Here is a 22,608-nt window from a genome sequence, read left to right on the forward strand (position 1 = left end):
CTCGCAATTTTGCTGTGAATCTAAAACATGTCTTTTAAAAAAGTGTATTAATAAAAAACGGGGCAGTAAAAAGAACCCAAATGTGAATCTGAGGATTAAGTAACTAGAGGAATTTACCTCCAGGATGGCAATTAAACATAGTAGAATTGATTAAATTTTCATTAAATGTAATTGAACAAAGAAGATATTAAACTGGCATCTAAACATAGATTGGGAAGAGTATTAAAACCAAGCATCATCTATCCTGTACTTTTCTTAGGGATTTTACTGGTGGTCTATTCAAATTCATAGCAGTACCATCCTATCAAATATGAGTATTTATCTTACTATTGTTTGGTCTAATTAATGATTATAAGCTTACAAATCAACATGATTTTCTAGGATATAACGAGTTGATATAATTACAGTCAAATTATATTTCAATATCACATTCTAGAAAATAGAATAATGTATGATTAAATACAGGTATGCCATTAGGTTTTCATGATTTGTAATTTGGTGACCTTGATATTAACATGAAGAGATATATAATTGTGTTGAAGAATTACAGAGAACAGCTTTGGTAGGAGACAGTAATATCTGATTTTTTTTTTTTTTTTTTTGGAACATGGTTTAGTTTCTTATCTGTGATGCTCACTTACCTTGCTAAAATAAGCAGGTTTTAAGTGGGAGTTTCTTTTTTTTTGCATTTAAAACAACTTGGTTATTGAAAAATATTCTGTTTATGTGAGTCAACTGACTTTATTAAAAGCCAAAGAAAATTTACAAATCGTTTGTATATAGACTGAAATGATTAAAGTAAAGAAAGAGTAAAAATAAAATTTTTCTATAGAGGAGTTAAAGTGCAGTGCGTACATATAGATGGAAGAAACTTGTGCTCCCTCTAATCTATTAATGTAATCCTCAATTCAGGACCAATATGCTTACTTGTGTTTCATAACATACTTAATACAATATTGATACTACGTTTAGATATCAGTATTGATTTAAGGTCCAACAGCAGATATTCACAACCAAACATCATTTGTAATGAGTAATGTTAACAACGTAAATCTTTCATTCTGGGATAATGTCCATTGAGATCACCCCTTGTACTGTATAAATGTTTGCTTCTTTTTGAAGGAATCTCATTGTTCCATCATCATTTGAATTAGCTTGACCAGGTAAATTTATTTTATCCTATTTGCTCTAACTGGAGGGTTATTTATTCATTCAAAGACTTTAACTAAGATTCTAGAAAGCATCTTCTGATATTGTTTTCCAACCCTGCTTCCAACCCTGTTTTCAGTGTATAGCCTCCTTGTTACAAAAATACATCATGAATTGAAACCAGTATAAGGGAATCAATAAAACACCTAAATGGATCACAAAGTTAATGTTTATTTATTGATATAAGTATTGTCTCTTGCCATTTTTGTTAGCTATTGTTATGATAGACCACGTCATGGGTAGAAGCCTAAAATACCAGACAGTGATTATTTTTCACCAAAAACTTGATGAGAAAATAAGCAATTGGGAATCACTACTTTTTAAAAAGCAGTTCAGCTGAATTCAGAGGAATCTCAAAACTGCCAGTACTAGGCAAAAGATACCATAGGAACATATTTTAGAAAAGATAAGAATATTATGGTCAACGAGGCATAAAGTGCTGCTCTGAAATTTTCAACCAGCCAGGAATCATTCAAGTGGTGAATTTATAGCTATAAATAAAGTGGTTTTCCCCATAAATTTTTCGTGACTCCTATGTGCACAGTGCCACCAACAGGAAAGACATGAACTACCAAATAATGATGCATTTAAAGTTCAAATGGAAACCACGGTATTTCAATAATCTTGAAGAGTATAATAAGAATTATCTTCTGCTATGACATGCCTTTGAGCCATTCTAATCTTGACTCCTAACATTAAAGTTTAATTAACTTTTTTCTGCTTTTTCTCTAATCTGGAGCAAGAATCTTCATCAGGTAACTTGTGGTGATATTTAAATGCTTTTAACACGACCCATAATAAGACTATTTTGTTTTATTATTGTAACCCAGAACACATACATACAAACTGAAATAAAATTCCAGAAAATGATATTTAAGCTTATTAAATGCAATATAATTTGATATTTCATTTCTCTATTATATTCTATTTCATAGTTTTCTGCATTCTTATGGAATAAACTCCATCACTATTGCATTCTCATATACTAAAGCTCCATGAGGGCCTTGTTTACCTTTATATATCTGCATCTTAGTCAGTGCCAAACCCATACTTAATTAAATATACTGAAAAAAAATGCATGAATCTTCTCAGCTTCTCAAGAAGAATATCAAAATTCTGCCCATAGAAATCATTTCTTCGAATTTTGAAATACTTTGAGAAAATAATTTAAAGATTTAATCAATGAGTGATAAAAGTAAAAGTACTGGCATTGGTAAGCAAGGCTCTTTGGAAATGGAACCCAGTTAGAGGTCTAGAAAGGAAAGTGGGAAAATAAGTCAAAACCTCTGAAAGACGTAAGATCTGCTAGCAAATAATACACTCGGTGATTCATTCTTTTTTCCTTCTGTGTGTTGGTTCTCTCAGTCTTTATGTTTGCTGTAGATTTCCCTAGGCCATTCTGCAAATTATACTATGAAGATGGCTTTGGTGCTTCTGACGTCTGTTATCCTAAAAAGCCATTGATAACAGCTCACAGAATATAACCTTGAGGAAAATGTTTCTCCTACTGTAACTCAATCAAGTCTAGCCCCCAAAACTGAACTTATATTTTAGCCAAACCTTTGATGGCCTTAACATTTTAAGTAGTATTTTTCATTCATAGATATTTAATACTAAACTCTAATTGTTGTATGTACATGTGTATATATATTTACACACACACACACACACACACACACATATATATATATAGATAGATAGATAGATGAGTGTATGTGAATTTCAACAAGAGAATCATCATATATTCTTTAAAGTGCTAAATATATATTTATACATTTAATAGGTGAAAATACTTCTAAAAGAAAGTTCTATCAACCATTTCTTCCTTTCACATTGTATTACATTTCAAGCAAGTTATTAAATGATATTGCTAAATTGTTTAAATGTAATACAATTCATGCAGTAAATAAATACCGTGTATTCCATGTGAGGCCTTCAAAAAGTTGTCCCAAAGGACAAGATACAGATACTTACCACAAGGGGGCTCAATAAGGGAAGGAAAAGGAAGGAAACAGTAATATTTTTAAAAGGTTTTATGAAAATACCATTTCATAGTTTAAAGAACTCTCTCTCTCCCTCTCTCTCTCTCTCTGCGTCTCTCTCTGGAAAATAAAAATTAAAAAATGAACTTTTCTGAGAAGAACTGCTGTTACGAGCTCTGGTTTATCATGCAGGCTAACTACACTGCTGCAGAGAAATCCAACTGACTTTCCTTAGGTTCTCGGGGAGCATTTTTAAAGCCAATGCAAATAATGAATACACTAAGTGATTTTATAGATTCAGACCATTTCTATAAACACAGATAAAGTTAAAGATCCTTCTGAAATGAGATGGGTAAAATCAGTGCGGTTAAAGAGGCTTCTTGTACTTCTGCCTTCCTCCTCTTTTTCCTGTTCTTTGTCCTGTTCTTCTTCTCTTTCTTTTTGCTATTCTTCTTTCTCCTCCACCTCTCCCCTCATGTCCTTTTCTTTTCATCTTATGTTTTATATAAAAACAATGTTTTTATGGTGTAATGTGAACTTCAGAGACCATGGAATCAGGCATATTTCAGTTTGTATTTTAGTTTTTTGTGTGACTTTGGATGAATTACAGAAAGTTTATAAAGCACTGGTTTTCTTATCTGCAAATTTTGGAAATATAACCTGCAGGATGGTGAGAGCCTTAGGTAATATTAGTAAACCCCCCACCCCCCAATAACTGGAAAGTACTAATTCCTTAACGAATAGTAGATATTTCTATTATTATACTGAGAGTTTTAATGATTTTATGAATATTAAATTATATTAATGAAATCAATTGTTTAACTTTTGTTATCAGAGCTTTCTTAATATTCAGAAGCACAATCTCCTTCCCACAACTTTTAAACTTATGTATGACTTTATACACTTTTCAGTATAAGACAGAAAAATTACAGGTATATACTGCTGATAGGTAACCATAGTTAACTATGGAGGAGCCCCAGTAGATAGAATTCCTACATATTTGAAAATTTCAGAAAAAAAAAAGATTTCTTAGTATAAAGAAACATAAAGAAATTAAGAAAGACTCAATTGATTGTATAAAATAAGGCACTAAGTAATGAATCAAAATCAAAATACTATATATAGGACGAGGAAACATTCTGTAGGATACTGCAGTGGTAGAAACATGATATTATGAATTTGTCAAAACACAAACACAAAAAGTGAAGCCTACAGACATAGAGAACAGACTTGTGGCTGCCAAGGGGGCGGAGGGGTGGGGGAGGGATGGAGTGGGAGTTTGGGGTTAGCAGATGTAAACTATTACGTATAGAATGGATAAACAACAAGGTCCTACTATATAGCACTGGGAACTATGTTCGATACCCTGTGATAAACCACAATGGAAAAGAATATGGAAAAGAATGTATATATATGTATAATTGAATCACTTTGAATCACCTTGCTGTACAGCAGAAATTAACCAACACTGTAAATCAGCTATACTTCAATGAAAAAATAAAAATAAAACAGAAAGTGAAGCCTAATGTAAACTATTGACTTCAGTTAATAATAACAACCATTGATATTGGTTCATCAATGTAACACATGTACCACCCCAAAGCAAGATGGTAATTACAGGAGAAACTGGGCAGGAACAAGGAGAAGGAAGTATATGTGAATTCTGTGTACTTTCTGCTCAATACTTCTATAAACCTAAAAGTACTCTAGAAATAAGCCTATTAATTTTTTAAGAAAAATCAATATGTATGCCTGCTAAAACAGAAGATGTCTAGTATCTTTATTTGTTGAGGACAGGCATTTATTTCTTCATGTAAAACATAAGGTGAAATTTAGACTGTGAGATTCAAATTACAATTATATTTATTTGGTATTTAACATCTACCCATACTTTTGCACTATGGATATACAAGTAAGCTTGAATGAGAATTGAGAAAATTTAAGATTTTTCTGCAGCCTAATGTTTAAATTATGACTTGTAATAAAATAGTAATGCTAGTACTGACCTATTTATTGGGCACTGTCTCTGTTCCAGACATGATGCTAAGTACTTTACAAGCATCATAAAAAGGCTTTTTGTAATTTCTAAGGAAGAAATCATTAAGAACGTCTACTCTGGGCAATATTTATGTACTATTATAACTTGGAGAACTATGAAAACAAGATGCAATTAATTATTTTAACTTCATTAAAATCAATGATTTAATAATAGTGCTCATCCTGGGCTCTGTGCATGCGTCAGTGTGTGTTTACAAGGATAATGATTAAGATATAGCTCTGTTAAATATCCACTGCATTAGACATATTTATAATATCCACTAGGTGTACATTATCACACATTGGTAAATCAGAGTCTCAACTCAAAAATTCACAAAAGATTACTCGTAGTGTTATTATTCCTGAAACTAAAATAAACATATATAGTGAAAAATATTCAATACATTCTTATTTCATTTTAAATCTCTTTGTTATAGAGCATACTTATCTTACATTATTGTGTGAGTACTAAATTACGAACACCAGGGGACTTATGAAACTATACCATGGAATATCAGTCTAGAAAATAACAACTTGTTAAAAATTAGTGATACCTATGTGAAAAGTACTTTATTTGAAATAACACAAATATGCCACCTTAAGTTTAGATCTTTAAAACACTTAGAAAAATCAGAAATTTACATATGTGAAGAACAATCAATGGCTTAATTCAAACCTATTAATGGGCATCTAAAGAAAATAACCAGAGAAATCAAGTGGTGTGGCAAAGATTCAGCTGGCCATAAATGATCCACTGTAACATAATCAAATGGCATTGCCCCTCTATGGCAAAAGAAGCAGTACAATTGGCTCTGATTAAAAGCAAACTAACAATAATAAAACAAACAAATAAAAAATTCTTCTCTCTTATTTTTGCTTTTTCTCAGACATCTTGTAACTTGTCTTTCAAATTTCCATTTTAGGATTGTAGTTACATCTCAGATAAATAACACCACAGTTGACAGATGCTAGATTCATAATAAATTGCTATTGTATACAGGTATTAAGCTCTGTTCTTTGGCCTTCCATGATTGTTCAGTTTACTCCAGTATTTTAAAAATCCATATATCAATTCAATTCTTTTTGGGGAGGCACCAGTCTCTGGTAATAAGTCTTTCTCTCACATGACATTATGGGATCTTGTATAACCTTACATCTTTGACTCAAATGTCTCAGTCAATTAGAAAAGTGAAATACAGAACCTCACTTAGTAAAGTAATGACCTTGTCTAAGAGAAGTAAACTACTGAATAACCCAAAATACCAATTCACCAAAACAAGTACTTTTTCAGTTAAATGTTATTTTGGATCAAAAGTTGCAAACTGATAATATACAGTACTGCTGTTTTTATTCAATAAGAAATATTTATAATAAATGCTCTCATTTTGAAAAGGTCACTACAGATTAAAATATTTTATCATCTTTAGTACTGGTAAAGCTGTATTGCTAAACTTAGCCTAAACTTAGCACAACACTGGATCCCTTTTTATAATGCATGAAATGAAGAGAGAGGGAGAATAAAGGAGACAGAATGTTGACTATAGACTATGTTGTCTGCATCCCAGATAGCTTAATATGGTTATGCATTCCCTACTTTGTGTGGCTCAAGAAATGTTAACCTCTGCTTAATTTGGCAATCAGATAAATTATTCCTCTCCCCATGAGAGGGAACAAATGAGGGAATGGAAAACCAGGCATGACAAAACTAAAATGAGGTAACACCTCACACCAGTCAAGCTGGACATCCTTAAAATGTCTACAAATAACAAATGCTGGAGAGGGTGTGGATAAAAGGGAACCCTCCTACACTGTTGGTGGGAATGTAAGTTGATGCAGTCACTGTCGAAAATAGTATGGAGGTTTTTCAGAAAACTAAAAATAGAATTACCATAAGATCCAGCAATCCCACTCTTGGGCATATATCCAGACAAAACTATAATTCAAAAAGATACATGCACCCTTATGTTCATAGCAGCACTATTCACAATAGCCAAGACATGAAAACAAACTAAATGTCCATCAACAGATAAATGGATAAAGAAGATGTGGTATATACAATGGAATACTACTCAGCCATGAAAAAGAATGAAATAATGCCATTTGCATCAACATGGATGCAACTAGAGATTATCATACTAAGTGAAGGAAGTCAGAAAGAGAAAGACAAACACCATATGATATCACTTATATGCAGAATCTAAAATATGACACAAATGAACCTATTTATGAAACAGAAACAGAATCATGGACATAGAGAACAGACTGGTGTTTGCCAAGGGGGAGTAGGTTGGGGGTCATGGAGTGAGAGATTGGGGTTAGCAGATGTAAGCTTTTCTATATAGAATGGATAAACAACAAGGTCTTACTGTATAGCACAGAGAACTATATTCAAAATCCTATGACAAACCATAATGGAAAAGAATGTGTGTATATATGTATAACTGAATCACTTTGTTATACAGCAGTAATTAACACAACATTGTAAATCAACTATACTTCAATAAAAAAAAGAAAACAGAGTTTCACATCAACGATACTCCTAGCTTGATTTAACATATTTTCTTCAACAGTTATTTGCTAACTATTTTCAATAAGCAAAACATAAATTTAATTAAATTGTTCTAGTTAGGTGAAAAAAGTTTCTGAATAGGAACATTCCTTTATTTCTTCCTTTACTGATTCATTGTTCTAAAGAAAAACTTGCAGAAGTAGATTAATGGAGAATATTATGTTTGTGACAAATATGATTTTGCGGATATTGTCTAAAAATATGTGATTGGCTTCTGATCACTTGACACCACAAAACACATGACAATTTTACTATGTGGCTATTGGATGCATCTCAAAAAGGGGTCTGCAACATATTTCACAATCTTTTTTTGCCTATAGTCCATTCTTCACATCACACAGTTTTAAACCAAATAAGGTGGTTTCTACTAAGGGATCACAGAAATGGTCTAATTTGTTTTGCCGACATTTTCTGAAGTTTTGGAATTTGTGGCAGGTAAAAATGCTACTCCAATGAACTTCACAACTTTCAACAGAGTAAATTGGGAAAAAAATTCTAGAGTCTGGGATAATGGACAGTTATCAGTTAAAATGCAAAACAAAGAAGCAAACTAGAGTAAAACAAAAAACTGTGTAAGATACATTTTTTTTTAATTTCAAAAAACTTTTAGAAATAGACTCAAGGCCAAGCAATAAAAACAGAGATGAAAAAAAGCTGAACAAATGAACAAAGTTTATCTTGATTAAGTAAAGAAACTTCACTTTATGATTTCATTAGAAAATATGCACAGAGTAAGGGGAGAGGAGAGAGTTATGTTGTTAAATTTTCCTTCCAGATTAAATAAATAGTATATATGCTTTTGTTGTGTTTAGCTCCTCTGGATTGAAAAGGTAAACTTCATCTATTTCCCCAGTGTTCCATGAAACAAGATGTTATAGGAATATAAAAATAACTGTTACATGTTAGATTATGAAACCTTTGTTCTGTTCAGCCTTATTTGAATTCAAAGCTCTTTTAGAAGGACACATGACTACATTGAAAATGTATATATTCATGATTTCAAAAAGCTTAATATATTTCCAGCTCATATTTTAGAGTTTCGCTTCAATAATTATTTTCAATATTGTTTACATACTCAATTTGAACTTTTCTGCTGTCTTTATGGTTAATTATAAGTAATTTAAAACTTCATTAACTTCACCTAATTATTAAAAATTAAAATATACTGTGTATTATAAGGGTAGTGAGATATTCTTGAATTAAAAATAAAATTCTCTTTAGTATAAGTACATACAACCAGCAAATAAAAATGTTGATTAATAACTCCAGTTATGGGGCTTCCCTGGTGGCACAGTGGTTAAGAGTCCACCTGCCGATTCAGGGGATGAGAGTTCGTGCCCCGGTCCGGGAAGAGCCCACATGCCTCGGAGCAGCTGGGCCCGTGAGCCATGGCCACTGAGCCTGCGCGTCCGGAGCCTGTGCTCCGCAATGGGAGAGGTCACAACAGTGAGAGACCCACGTACCGCAAAAATAAATAAATAAATAAATAACTCCAGTTATAAGGAACTAAATGAAATGAGCTTTCATTCCCAAATATATATTGTTTATATTTCAAGCAAGTAAAGCTATCTAGAATATCAAGAGAGGACAAAGTATGATTAAGGAGGTAAAAATACAGCTGGAAGTTGAAGGCTGCATATTACATACATTTGCTTGTATGTCCTTGTGTACAGCTGGATTGAGACAAGAGTAATATTTACAATCCTAATGCTTAACTGTAGGCCTGGTGCGTAGATAGTCCTCAAAATATTGCCCAATATAAGTTGCTAAATTAATTTTTATTTTTGTTTTCTCAGAAGGACAACTGAATTTGTAAATGTGAATAACAATTTGTCTTATTGATACTAAAAGGTCTGTTGTACATAGGAAATAAGATTACTTGTTAAACTTTCATAAATTATTTAAGAACATGGACTCTAAGTTTTCTAACTGTATTATATCAACTGAATGAAAATAGTTACAAACATAAAACTCTGAATCTAGAAAAAGAAATGAAAATTTTCCTTTGTGAAATGTAGTTTAAGCATTCATGGAATGAAATTTTCTCAAAAATTAAAAAAAAAATGAGCCTCACCAAGATTGTCCATCTCCAGAATTCTTTAATGATTTTAAATAAATTACAAGACAGACTTTTTAACAGTATCATTTGGTATGTACTCCATAAGAAAGTAAATTGTGTCACATATGTCAGATTCTAATGAGGTTAATAACTCTTTTATGGGTATGTCACATACATGTACACAAAACCTCTGAGACTTGACTTCTTCAAAAGAAAATCCTCAGCTGGCATCCCAAAATGCAAAGCAATAAAGCTGTGTTCCTTGTGAAATAACAGTAAGTTAGTTATATTTACTAAAAAGTACAATTAATATCATTGCTGGTATTTGAAGGAATTGTTTTTCCCTTACATTTTACAGGTACAGGCTTGCAAATAAAAGAATTTAACTAAAGATCCAAGATACAAAAAAATGTGAAACACCAGTTTCCCAGCTGAATATGAGAGAAACTGATATGATATTTTTAAAATAACCTTATTGATGTAAAATTTCCATGCCATAAAAGAGACTTACTGTAAGTAAACAACTCAATTTTTAATACATTAATAGATTTATGCAGACATCACCAACATCAAGTTTTAGAATATTTCCGTCACTCTTCAAAATTTCTCCATGCCCATCTAAGGTGAAGCCCTGTGTTCACTTCCAGTCCTATGCAACCACTGATCTTCTGTCTCTCTCTATAAATTTGCTTTATTCTGGAAATTTCACACAAGTTGAATCATATATATAAGAATCTTTTGTGTTTGGCTTCTGTAACTTAGCAAAATATGTTTGAGGATAATCTATGTTGTAGCACGGTTCAATACTTTGTTCCTGTTCATTACTGAACAGCATTCCACTATATGGATAAGTCATATTGTGCTGATGGACACTTGGATTGTTGTCAGGTTCTGGCTATTAAGAATAATGCTTCCATGAATAATGCTTCCATGAAAATCTACAACCAAGTCTTTGTGTAGACATATTTTTAATTTTTCTTCGTTAGATTCCTGGGAATGGTTTGCTAGATCATATGATAAGTTTGTATTTAATTTTTTAAGAAACTGCCAAAGTATTCTCCAAAGTGGTTATATCATTTTACATAACCAGTATCAACATATGGGGGCTCCAAATTCACCACTTCATCACCAACACTTCTTATCGTCTTTCTTTTTGATTACAGCTCTTCTAGTGGGTCTGAAGCCATTCTAGTACCTCCTTTTGGTTTTATTTGTATCCCCCTAACAACTAACAATGTTCAGAATCTTTTCATATGCTCATTGACCACTTGTACATCTTCTTGAAGAAATGCCTCTTTAAATATGTGTCTATTTTAAACTGAATTGTCTTGTTAATATAGAGGAGTTCTTTATATATTCTAAGTGTAAGCCCTTTATTAGACATATAATTTGCAAGTATCAATATTTTCTGCCAGTCTATGGTTTGTGTGTTTCACGTTCTTATTGATAATCTATTAATTCTTTGTCATACAAACATACATAGATTTTATTAAACTAGCAAGTTAGAAGTAACATGGAGGTCACTCTTGCAACATTAAAGTTACTTCATTGCTTCAACTTAAGTCCTTCAAGAAATAAAATGTAAAAAATTAAAATATTTGCCGTTATAAAATTATTTAAACTTCTTAAATCATGTGAATTTCTTTAATGATTTTTACAGGCTATATATGTCTTGAAGAATAAAATATTATAGCATGGGAATAAATTAAGATCGATTTGGGGTACTCATCTATGAATTCTTCATTACGTTAGCTCAACTAATATCTATTAGCATTTAATTGAGCTTGATTCCAAGCATAAAAAGGCTAAGTAGGGCTTCCCTGGTGGTGCAGTGGTTGAGAGTCCACCTGCTGATGCAGGGGAAATGGGTTCGTGCCCCGGTCCGGGAAGATCCCACATGCCACGGAGCGGCTGGGCCTGTGAGCCGTGGCCACTGAGCCTGTGCGTCCGGAGCCTGTGCTCTGCAACGGGAGAGGCCACAACAATGAGAGGCCTGCGTACCGCAAAAAAAAAAAAAAAAAAAAAAAAAAAAAAAAAAAAAGAATATACAATGGAGAAAAGATAGCCTTTTCAGCAAGCGGTGCTGGGAAAACTGGACAGCTACATGTAAAAGTATGAAATTAGAACACTCCCTAACACCATACACAAAAATAAATTCAAAATGGATTAAAGACCTAAATGTAAGGCCAGACAAAATAAAACTCTTAGAGGAAAACATAGGAGGAAACCTCTGTGACATAAATCACAGCAAGATCCTTTTTGACCCACCTCCTAGAGTAATGGAAATAAAAACAAAGCTAAACAAATGGGACCTAATGAAACTTAAACACTTTGCACAGCAAAGGAAACTATAAACAAGACAAAATGGTAACTTTCAGAATGGGAGAAAATATTTGCAAATGAGGCAACGGACAAAGGACTAATCTCCAAAAGACACAAACAGCTCATGCAACTCAATACCAAAAAAATCAAACAACCCAATCCAAAAATGGGCAGAAGACCTAAACAGACATTTCACCAAAGAATACATACAGATGGCCAATGAATACATGAAAATATGCGCAACATCACTAACCATTAGAGAAATGCAAATCAAAACCACAATGAGGTATCACCTCCCATCGGTCAGAATGGCCATCATCAAATAATCTACAAACAATAAATGCTGGAGAGGGTGTGGAGAAAAGGGAACCCTCCCGCACTGTTGTTGGGAATGTAAATGGATACATCCACTATGGAGAACAGTATAAAGATTACATAAAAACTAAAAATAGAACTACCATATGACCTAGCAGTCCCACTACTGTGTATATACCCTGAGAAAACCATAATTCAAAAAGACACATGTACCTCAATGTTCATTGCAGCACTATGTACAATAGCCAGGACATGAAAACAACCTAAATGTCCATCAACAGATGAATGGATAAAGAAGATGTTCCACATATAAACAATGGAATATTACTCAGCCATAAAAAGAGATGAAATTGAGTTATTTGTAGTGATGTGGATGGACCTAGAGTCTGTCATACAGAATGAAGTAAGTCAGAAAGAGAAGAACAAATACCATATGTTAACATATATATATGGAATGTAGAAAAATGTTACTGAGGAACATAGTGGTAGGGCAGGAATAAAGATGCAGATGCTAACAATGGATTTGAGGACATGGGGAGGAAGGGGAGGCTGGGATGTAGTGAGAGAGTAGCATTGGCATACATACACTACCAAATGTAAAATAGATAGCTATTTGGAAGCTGCTGCATGGCACAGGGAGATCAGCTCAGTGCTTTATGATGACCTAGAGTGGTGGGATATGGAGCGTGGGAGGGAGACTCAAGAGGGAGGGGATATGGGGATATATGTATGCATATAGCTGACTCACTTTGTTGTACAGCAGAAACTAACACAACATTGTAAAGCAATTATACTCCAATAAAGATGTATTAAAAAAATAAAGCAAGGGAAGGATAAGAAAATTCAGGATTGTAGATATCTTAAGTTGTGGGAATGTCACACTTCTTTATTGCATAATTCTTATAATTCCACTTTTAAATTTGCTGTAGGTTTATAAACTATATCTATTTTATTCCTAGTGCTGGGTTTACAACAAGCATTTTTAATTATCATAATCTGATTTGAAAAATTATAATGCCACTACATGTGTATATCTACAGGTCTCTCTCTCTCTCTCTCTCTCTCTCTCCAAGTTTCCATCTGGAATCATTTTTCTTCTTCCAGAAGAAATTATTTTAATATTTAATATAGTTGAAGGTTTTCTGGTAAAACTTTCCTCATTTATTATTTCTCTTAACATTTATTTACTTTATCTTCATTTTTTTTCTTTCTTTTTTACTTGAGGCATGATTGATATATAACATTAGTTTCAGGTGTACGACATAGTGATTTGATAGTTGTATACATTGCCTATTGATCACCACAATAAGTCTGGTTAACATCCATTGCCTTAAATAGTGAAGGGGGTCAAAAGGTACAAACTTCCAATTACATAAAATAAAGTCAGGGGATGCAATTTACAACATGGCGACTGTAGTTAGTAGCACTGTATTGCATATTTGAAAACTGGTGGGAGAGTAAATACGAAAAGTTCTTATCACAAAAGAAAAATTTTGTAACTATTTAAGAGAAACATCAGACCAACCCAGTTTGATAGATATTCTAGAAAATACTTGGCCAATACAGTATTCAAAACTGTCAACATATGAAAAACAAGTAAAGACTGAGAAAGTATCACAGACCTGAAGAAACAAAGGAGGCATGCAATATGGTACCCTGGATTGGATCCTAGAATAGAACTAGGACAGTAACGGAAAAACTGGTGAAATGCAAATAAAGCTTGAAGTATAGTTAATAATGATATGTCAATGTTGGTTTCTTAGTTTTGAAAAATATACTAGGGTTATATGAAATAACTAGGGGAAACTGAGAACTATCTTTACAAATTTCCTGTAAGCTGAATTTTTTCCAAAATAAAAAGTTTACTAAAAAAAATAAGAAAATATTAGTAGAGTTAAAGTGGAGTCAGAGGGGAAGATATTTTCAATAGATATATGTAACAAAGGATATGTATCCTGAGTATATAAAAATTCCCAAAAATCAAAAAGAAAAGGGCAGGGCTTCCCTGATGTCACAGTGGTTGAGAGTCAGCATGCCGATGCAGGGGACATGGGTTCGTGCCCCGGTCTGGGAAGATCCCACATGCTGCGGAGTGGCTAGGCCCGTGAGCCATGGCCTCTGAGCCTGAGCGTCTGGAGCCTGTGCTCTGCAATGGGAGAGGCCGCAACAGTGAAAGGCCCATGTACCGCAAAAAAAAAAAAAAAAAAAAAAAGAAGAGGGCAGATACCTAGTAGAAATCAAGGAAAGAATGAACATGCACTCCACTAAAAAAATATACATCAAATCTAAATAAATGTATGAAATAAATACATGAAAAATATTGAAATCAATGAGTATCAGGTAACTGCAAATTAAAATCACCAATGGACCTTTTTATACACTTCAGAATGACTACAGATACTCTCTAACATGGCTATAGGAATTTAAATTGGTACATCCATTTTAGAAAATTCAGTATCTACAAAAGCTAAATAGTAAATACATAATCTACTACTCAGGAATTTCCCTCCAATATATAAAACCAACAGAAATGAGTACATTTTGCACCAAAATGCATGTGCTAGAAGCACTATTTGTAGTAGCAAAACCTGGAACAGCCAAGTATTTCACACAACACCAAAAAGAATATAAAAATTGTGTTATACGCATACAGTGCATTACAATGAGGAATTTTAAATGAGTGAACTATAATTACATGCAACAACTTACATAAATCTCAAAAATATTAAGCAAAAGAAACCAGACACAAATGAATGTCTATTATGATTTCATTTACATAATGCTCATAATTAGGCAAGAGTAACTTTTGGTGTTAGAATGCGGGATGGTGTTTATCATTGGGGGATAGAACATAGTAATGTTCTGTTATTATTTTGTGTGTTGGTTTTATGAATGTGTTCACTTATTGAAAATTTATCAAGCTATACATTATAATTTTATGATTTCCTTTAATGTATGCTATATTCAATGAAATGTTTAAGAAAAAATGTATTTTTCTAATAATTAATCTTTTTCTTTCCTTACCTAAGAAACAAATCAATGAACTATTACTGGGCATATTTAAAAGCCACATAGAAATACTGCTTATGGAATATTATGAAATACTTTCCATAGCTGAATGTGTTTAAAGAGAACATTCACTGGCACTCTGTCTATAAGATTCTCACAGTTTTAATATGTTTTCTCCCTCTTCAAATTTCTTCTGCCCTAAGGTTACTAACAATGATGGAGAAAAAAATTAATAAACACGAAACTAGAAACTCTAGGTCATTTTTAACTTACAGTTTTGTTCTGTTTACTCTTATACTTACTTTGTTTTATAAAATTTGCCACCTTTTTCCTTCCAAAACTTTTAGATCTATTCATGTCCTTCACTAAGCTACTGTCTTGTCCAGATCCCAAGCATATTTTTAAAAATTTTCATAGCAATATCTTTTCACTTTACCCTTTGATATTAATACCAAAATACCACAGTATCAGTCACTAGGATTAATTAATTCAATGATACTTCTGACAACAATTATGCCTTACATTTTTGAAGGCATCAAGAACTCTCATGAAGTTCAGAATAAGTATACTTATAAGTATTGTATTCAGCATAACTATAGTCTTAAACATATAGACCCAAATAAATATGCAGCTTTTCTGATGATCATATCAGAAGCTACAGAAATAGTACACAAGGTTAGTATATTAAACTGCTCCAAAGTTTTCTCACAGTAGACAGTAACAAATAATTCAATATTTAAGTTATTTAAAAATATTTGGTAAGTTTCCATTTGTGCCTGACAACAGCTCTTGTACATAACGTTAATATATAGGTCATAATATTTTTTTGGATTAAGACTGTTAAGAAATGGTGGTAGGCTGGAGACAGTTATAATTTTTATATTCACTTAAATTATAGTATCACAGAGCTCTGAAAAACATTATATCTAATCTTCCGTAAAACAAGAGTTGATAACAATGCTGAACAATTGCTGGTGGCATAAGGCCCTGACAGGGTAGCTTTGATTAATGCTGTAACTCTCATAAGGTGCTGCTGAGGAAGACAGAGTTCAATAAATTAGAAGCACAAGGAACTACGGCGAATGCCTGCCAGCAATGGAATGTTTACATAAATTACTTGCCACAGAAAAGCTTACCAGAGGGATTACAGGAAAAGTTAACCATGAAATAACACTCTCTGATACTTTGTCCCCCTAGAATTCAGTAACAAAACTCAGCTGCATTGAAATTAACCAAATATTGCCCATTCTTTTGAAGACAAAGCATGCCTACTACAAAGGAAAATGTGAGGAAATGGACTACCATAGCCATTGTTTTGAATATTCTCTCAGCAGTCTGAATCCTTATTCAGAAATGGTAGACGGAAGATAGAAAGGTATACAGGTAAGGAGGTAAGTATGCAGGTATATAGGTAGATATACAGATGTAAATATGACTATAACCTTTCCAATTTTTTTTTCCCAATTTAAAAAAAATCTATTTATTTATTTATTTTTGGCTGCTTTGGGTCTTTGCTGCTGTGTTGGCTTTCTCTAGTTGCGGTGAGCGGGGGCTACTCTTCGTTGAGGTCCGTGGGCTTTTCATTGTGGTGGCTTCTCTTGTTGTGGAGCACAGGCTCTAGGGCACACAGGCTTCAGTAGTTGTGGCACACAGGCTCAATAGTTGTGGCTCGCGAGGTCTAGAGTGCAAGCTCAGTAGTTGTGGCGTACGGGCTTAGTTGCTCCATGGCATATGGGATCTTCTTGGACCAGGGATCAAACCCGTGTCCCCTGCATTGGCAGGCGGATTCTTAACCACTGCGCTACCAGGGAAGCCCCTGCAACTTCTTAAATAGAAGCTTTGATCATTGTTTTCAGACATTTATTTTTCAAATAAGTATTTAATGCTATAAATGTCTAACACCAATTTTTAATTCATCTCACATATTTTGTTATGCTTTGCGTTCACTTTCATTCATTTATCATGATTCTTGGGATTTTTAAAATTCGACCTGAGGTTAATTATGAAAGCTATTGATTAACTTAATTTTGTTGATTAATTTATAAATATTTGGATATTTTCCAGATATTTCTGTTACTTCTTAATTAATTGTGTTTGGATCAAAATAACACATTTTTAAATTTTACTTAAAGAGAAGGAGAGTTTTATTTGAGATAGAAATCAGATAAGACAATGGATCAGCATCTTTCTCACATTTTATTAGTTGTCTATTGCTGTATAACAATATTACCACAAATTTAGCAGCTTGAAACAACACACATTTATATTCTGTTTCTGCATGTCAGGAATCCTGGTAAAGCTTAGATGCCTCCTATGCAAAGTTGCAGTTTAAGGTGTCAGACTCAGCTTGGGGGGTCTCGTCAAAATGCTTGACTAGGGAAGGATCCACTGCCAAGCTCATCCAAGTTATTAGAAGAATTTACTCCACCATGGCTTTCAGACTAAAGGTTTTATTTTTCTGTTGGCTGTCAGTTGAAGGTCACCTTATGATCTTAAAAGCTGCTTGTAGTTCCCGGCCACATGGGGTTCTTTAGCATGGTTGACTGTTTCCTCAAAGCCAGCAAGGAAATGAGGGATTCCAGAAAGAAAGGCAATACAATCTCATGTAATGTAATCACATAATCACACACATATAATCATATACATCCCATCACCTTTGCCATAACTGACTGGTTAGAAGCAAATCATACATCCTGCTCACACTTATGGGATAAGATCACACAAAGGTATGAACACCAGGAAGTGGGGATCATGGTAGCTACCTTGAGTCTTTCTCACACACACACACACACACACACACACACACACACACACACACACGCTAGATACTTTCCAAGTGATCTCTTTTCATTTTTTCTCAGGATTTTGCTCTTTGTGTGTCAGTTTAGAGAGATTCTATTACTATATAATCAAGTTTAATGATCTTTTCATCTGCTGTGCCTGAACTTCTGAGACAGAGAGAGAGAAAAAGGTTCATAGTACTCAGCCAAAGACTTAAGGGGTCATACTAACCTTTGTGGGGTATAGAGGAGCTAAGGCCTAGCTGCTGCCCCTGGCCAACAAGGAGACAGAAGATACATGAAAATGCACGTACGATGCAATAGCACCTGATGCCTTGGCCAAAATTACCAAGTAAAAAAGAAATACGATACCTGCTTTAGTTTTGCCTTCCAAGTCTCATGAAATATCAATTGTAGCTCATGCTAATTCAGAACTGTGCAGAAAAGAGAATTCAGGAAATGTGTTTCTAGTTTAGCTAAATCAACACAATATACAGGCCTTACATTTACTTTTTACTAGAAGCACTATGGTCAGTTTTTTACATGCAAAACTTTGATACATCTCAAATTAACTTTTGTGTATGGTGTGAATCATGAGTTATGATGCTAGGCTAAGATTCACTTTCTTTGCCTGGACAACCATTTCCAGTCCCATTTCATCACTGGGATTACATTGGTGTTTTTTTCTAGGATCACTTGACCATATATGTGTATCCATTTCTAGATGTTTTATTCTGTTTCATTAATCAGTATGTCTATCCTTGGGCCAATGACATATTGTCATGATTTAATTTTTAGCATTGTGATAAGTCCTGCACTCAAAGTAAGATCTCTAACTTGTGTTTCCTTTTGCAAAACCATTATAGCTGTTCTAGGTCTTATACTTTCCATATATATTTTAGAATAAGTGTGTCGACTTTTATTTTAAAAACGCTGCTTTAATTTTAATATAGATGGCATTAGATCTAAAGATCAACTTGGGAAGAATTTCCACCATATTTAATCATTAAAACCATGAATAAAATGTATCTTTCCACTCAGTCTTAAATTTCTCTCAAAAATGAGTTGTCAGTATAGAATTCTTACACATATTATATATTTATCAGTTTATTTATTTATTTATTTATTTATTTATTTATTTATTTATTTTATTTGGCTGTGTTGGGTTTTAATTGCTGCACGCGGGCTTTCTCTAGTTGCAGCGAGCAGGGGCTACTCTTCCTTGCAGTGCACAGGCTTCTCATTGCAGTGGCTTCTCTTGTTGCGGAGCATGGGCTATAGGCGTGTGGGCTTCAGTAGTTGTGGCACACGGGCTTAGTTGCTCTGTGGCATGTGGATCTTCCTGGACCAGTGCTCGAACCCATGTCCCCTGCATTGGCAGGCAGATTCTTAACCACAGCACCACCAGGGAAGTCCCCACAGTTATTTTTATAGTCCTTATTTCCCAACTTCAATAACTGATTTGTCTGTGTGTCTGCTATAACTTTTTTTTTCACCCTTATCAATGTCAGTTTACTGCCTTTTTATGTCTAGCAAATTTATACTGTTCCCTAGATATTAAGTATGAAAGAAATGAGTGGCTAACTTCCACCAGTGAGTGTCCCCTTTTCCATATGTAAGGAAGATCTCATACCTAAATAAAATCATGTTTTGAGCAGGGGAAAAACTTGCTCTCCACTAGTTTGTCTTATTCCTCAAGCATGACTTTCCTTGGATTTTTGATTGAGAGCTTAGAGAGTCTATATCCTCAGCACTGAAAATTCTGTCACATGGATATTTTGAGATTGGCTCTTCAGCCTCTCTCTCTCTCACACATAGGTTAAAATTTCCCTTTGTTTTTTACAGGTCTTCTCCCTCTAGCAGGACTTTGTCCACTAAGTGCCTAATGATGGAGGAGATCCTCTCTGCCTTACCAACTCTGTATCACTCATTGTCCTTTAAAACCCAGAATTCACCAAATAGCCTATGGGGAAAACTGACCTTATATTAGGTATTCCTATGGTTTATTCAGTTGTATCAGCCAAACATGGCTGTCAGCACCTGTTTCATTTTACTTAGAAATGGAAGCCTACCTGTTTACTTAATATAAATTATTTCAGATTAAATCTGCCATATTATTTATTTTCTATCTATCCAATATTTCCATATACCTTTCCCTTAGCTGTACTGTTTTTCTTAGTTCAAAGGTACTTAAATGGGGGTGATTTTGCCCCTCAGGGAACATATGGCAATATCTAGAGACTTTTTATCTTACCTTGTGGAGGAAGATGGTACTGGCAACTATTAGGTAGAGGTTAGGGATGCTACTAAACATCTTACAATGCACAGAACAGTTAAGAATTATCCGCCTCAAAATGTCAATACAGTGAAGACTTAAGAACTCTGTTCTAGTTTAATTACTCCTACTATTTTGTTTGCCCTTATAAATTCTCTTGAATTTTTACTATTCTTTTATAGATAATTCTAAGCATAACTATATGCATTATTCACTGATCAAATTCCAATATACATTTACACCTTTGTCTCATTCTAGACAATAAAAGGACTTTGAAATAATTTAGGTTCATTTACACCTTATCACATTGGTGTAATTACGTGTTTAATCTTAATCCTCATTATTGAACTCCATGAGGTATTAATATTTTTCATTTATATTGTAAGTATTGTCTTTTTTACAATGTATTTACCCTTTTTATTGTTCTTCATCACCCTCTACACCTCTATCTTTCTATCTGGATCATTTCTCTTCTGTGTGAAGAATCCCTTTTATTATTTCCTTTATCACATATGCCTTGCTGAAGACTTCTTAAAGTTTTTTCTTTGAAAACTTCTTAACCTGCCTTAATTACTGAACATTTTTGTTTGGTAAAAAAATATATATATCTTAGCATTTTATTTCTTTAATTAGTTTAAAGATATAATTCCACACTTTTCTAGCTTTCATTTTTCTTTTGACAGTTCCATTGCATCGTATCAGTATTAGAACTGCTCATTTAAAGACAATATTTTTCTCTATCTCTGGTTTTACATAGTTTTACTATGTTGTTCTTAGGCATGGTTTTCTTTTTATTTAACCTTATGGGGTTTCTTAGAGTATCTTCAATCTGTGGCTTTCTCTCTTTCATCAATTTTCAAAAATTGTCACTTGTTATCTCTTCAAATACATGTTTCAGTCACTCTCTCCTCTCTCTCTGAAACTAGTTAAAAATACATTGAAACTCTGTGTACTGTATGTCTCTTACACCTTTTCTATCTTTTTATACTATTATATTTGTTCTTCAACCTGGACATTATTATACTATGATCTCATTTCTAGTTCTCTGATTCTATCATCACCTGTAGAATCTTCTGCAGAACCCAGCTATTGATTCCAGTTTCAGCTACTGTATTTTTATGTGTTCAGTGATAAAATTGTCATTTAATTGTTCTTTTTCAAAATATTACATGTCATTTAATCTCTTGAACATCTTAATCACAGTTATTTTAAAAGCCATGTTTAAAAACTCCTGCATCAGCTTCATCCACCAGAACACAGGCACTAGTCCCCTCCTCCAGGAAGCCTACACAACCCACTGAACCAACCTTAGCCACTGGGGACAGACACCAAAAACAAAAGGAACTACGAACCTGCATGCAGTCTGCAAAACCTGCATGCTATTATCTGTACTCTATTTTAAGTATGTTTTTATAGGTCCTAGTTTTTTTTTCTTCTTCAGCCCTTTTATCCATTCAGAATGAACTTTATTATAAGGGTATTTTTTTTTAAAGCACTGTGTGAAATCTCTGAATTATCACTAGATCCCTTTTTCATCTTAATTCATTTATTCTCATTGTTAATATCTGGATAAAATGCTTCAATATTTTTGAATAGGTAACACCATTTCCTCTTTTATGCACTAAATAAAACTTTTATACACTAAATAAAAGCCCAATTTGTATGACTGATCAGTTTAATCAAGGCCTGACATAAAAGAGGAGTTCAAAATCTGTGTTCAATGAAAACTAATCTCATACAGAGGAATTCATGAGGTTTCCAAGGATAAAAGCAGGAGAAATCCCAGAAAATCTTATTTGATGTTTGGTCTGATTCTTTCATGAAGATCTTTTGTTGATTTTTATAAATTAATTTTCATTGCATGTGGCTCAACACATTCATTCTGGGCACCATCTTGAAAAGACATTTTAGAAATCTACACCCCATTGTAGGAAAATGAGCCGACAGCAATATTTTGTTTTTTCTCCTGGACACCTCTATTTCTTATATATTTTCTCACAAACATTTCACATTATATGTGTTTTCAGATTTGGTTGGTAGAGGTTATAAAT

Source organism: Hyperoodon ampullatus (assembly GCF_949752795.1).
Source record: "Hyperoodon ampullatus genome assembly, chromosome: 12".
Lineage (NCBI taxonomy): Eukaryota > Metazoa > Chordata > Mammalia > Artiodactyla > Ziphiidae > Hyperoodon > Hyperoodon ampullatus.